Below are 2,942 nucleotides of genomic sequence, written 5' to 3' on the forward strand. Positions count from 1 at the left end.
TTAAAACAATAGTGTTGTTTCATCAAATGACATGGTTTCCTTGAACAAAATAAAAGTTTTATTTTCATCATTTTAAAAAATGATGTTTCGTTTAAGAACATAATATTTTAATTAAATAAAAAAAAACCACAAAATTAAACAAGTACGAATATTAAATCTAAAGAAAGTATTTTCTCCGAAAAAAAACGGTATAAGAAGTATAAAAAATATGCAATAAGACAAATTAATGATTGCCACTAACGAGTGCTATTCTAAGTACTATTCTGTAAGTATTATTGATGTAAAACATTACAGAATTTGAAATACAAGTAACAAAAATAACTAGTAAATAAATAAAATATATTATATTCGTAATATTTTTTTAAATATTACTGCAATATTGCTAAAGTAATATTGCAAATTAATGTCACTGCAAAGTCTCTGCAACATTGCACTACAATATGCAACCTTGCAACGTTGTAGCAATGTTGCTGCAAGCTTCTGTGCTGTATGGGCATTGCTGAGATTCAAGCCTGAGACTTCTCTCAGGTAGCAGACACGTCAAAATGATATCCAAATCTAAGTAAGTTCAGGATAAAAAATAACCAAGGAATGATCAAAAATACCATGAGAATATCGTCAAAATGATAGTCTAATGTCACAGATCGATGACGACATTTTAGACGAATTAATGATGTTTTATGACGTCTCTAATACGTTTTATAACGTCAATAATACGTTTTATAACGTCAATAATACGTTTTTAATGCGTTATACAGAAACGTCATTAAGATGTCACAAAAAAGACGTTTTAAAGACATCGTTATTTAGTCACTTCATGTAATTCGACCAGTTATGACCAGTTTTTTACATCATTTTGACGTGAGTCTGTTATTTGGGCTGATTCTTGTGTCGTCCACCTTACCTACTGCGTCATTGTCACTTTGATTGAGAGATGCTTTATATTGTGTACATATGGTATATCCATATACGAAAACATATGATTTATTTAAAAGAAGAGAATAAATTCTTTTAAAGAATAGATTCTTTTAAAATATATGTTTTAAAAAGTATGTAGAAAGTATATTTAAAAAATATTTACATGTTTTAAAAGTAAGTAAAATAAATTATTTTGTAAATTTAAATAAATTTTTTTCTGATAGTAAAAGAAACTTTAATTTGAAACATAAAAAAATAATTTTAATATTAGAAAATAATTTATTCAGATTTATATACTGATTTACTTGTATTTTATTTACTTTTAAAACAAGCAAATATTTATTTAAACAGTTTTTACGTTTAAAAACACTAATTTTTTCCTTGTAAAGAAATCATTTGTTTATTCTTATATATAAGGTGTAGTAAAAAATATCCATTATTTTTCCAACAGATGGCTTTAGTAATGTGTATCTTGCGTTGTATAAGTGCGACCGGTTTACGCTAGATGGCGTTAGAAAAATAAGATTTCGAACTAAAAAAACTTCTGAGACAGTTTTGTGATTGTTTGACTCAGTATTGTTTGACCGCGCGTCAAAGATGGACACTAGAAAAGAGAAAATACGCCATATTTTACAGTTTTTCTTCGATAAAGGCGAAAACGCAAGCCAGGCGGCTGAAAATGTGAATAGTGTTTATGGTCCTGATACTGTAACAGTCAATCACGCGCAATTTTGGTTTCGTCGATTCCGTTCCGGTAATTTTGGTGTCAAAGATGCACCACGCTATGGAAGGCCAAATGTCGAAAATGTCGATAAAATAATGGAAATCGTCGAGTCCGACCGTCATGTAAGTACTGTTTCGATTGCCCAGGAGCTAAACATTGCACAAAAAACCGTTTGAAACCACTTGAATAAGGTTGGATACAAAAAGAAGCTCGATGTATTGGTGACACACGAGTTAACGCAAAAAAACCTCATGGACCGAATTTCCATCTGGGAATCGCAACAAAATCGACTCATTTCTGCCACGGATGGTGACCGGTAATGAAAAGTGGGTCACTTACGACAACGTCAAGCGAAAACGGTCGTGGTCGAAACGCGGTGAGCCGGCGCAAACGGTGGCCAAGCCAGGATTGACGGTCAGGAAGGCTTTGCTGTGTGTTTGGTGGGATTGACAGGGAATCATCCACTATGAGCTGCTCCCCTACGGCCAAAATCTTAATTCGGACCTATATTGTCAACAATTGGACCGTCTGAAGGAATTAATCGCCCAGAAGCGGCCAGCTTTGGCCAATAGGAGAGGAATTGTGTTCCATCAGGACAACGCCAGGCCACACACATCGATAGTGACTCGCCAGAAGCTCCGGGAGCTTGGTTGGGAGGTTCTTATGCATCCATCTTATAGTCCGGACCTGGCACCAAGTGATTACCACCTGCTCCTGTCTATGGCGAATGATTTTGCTGGTGAAAAATTCGCCTCAAGAGAAGCTTGTGAAAATCGACTGTCCCAGTTTTTTGCCAATAGGGACAAGGGTTTCTATGAGAGAGGCATAATGGAATTACCTTCAAAATGACAACAAGTTATCGAACAAAACGGTGCATATTTGACCTAAGTCGGATCATTCTAATTATGCTAAATAAAGCCTTCAATTTCATGCAAAAATAATGAATTTCTTTTTACTACACCTTATATATAGATATTTTAAATCAAAGAAATCACTTTTTTTATTTATAAATTCATAATTTTACAGTTTATTTTACAAATTTAAAAAAATATTTCTTTATATTTATTATATATTTTCTAAAATTTAACAAATATTTTTTTAAGTTAAGAAATTATATGTAACAAAATATATTTCTTTCATTTAAAGAATTTTTTTCTAATGTACATTACCAATTTAAATTTCGATTTTCTTATTTCTTTATTAATTTAATAATTATAAATAATTATATTTATTTTTTTCATGTGCAACATTTATAGAAATATTTACAAAATATTAATTTTTTGTTTACAATAAATATTAT

The sequence above is a fragment of the Odontomachus brunneus genome, unplaced genomic scaffold (genome assembly GCF_010583005.1).
Source record: "Odontomachus brunneus isolate Ranch 3 - 2012 unplaced genomic scaffold, Obru_v1 Obru_scaffold_055, whole genome shotgun sequence".
NCBI lineage: Eukaryota > Metazoa > Arthropoda > Insecta > Hymenoptera > Formicidae > Odontomachus > Odontomachus brunneus.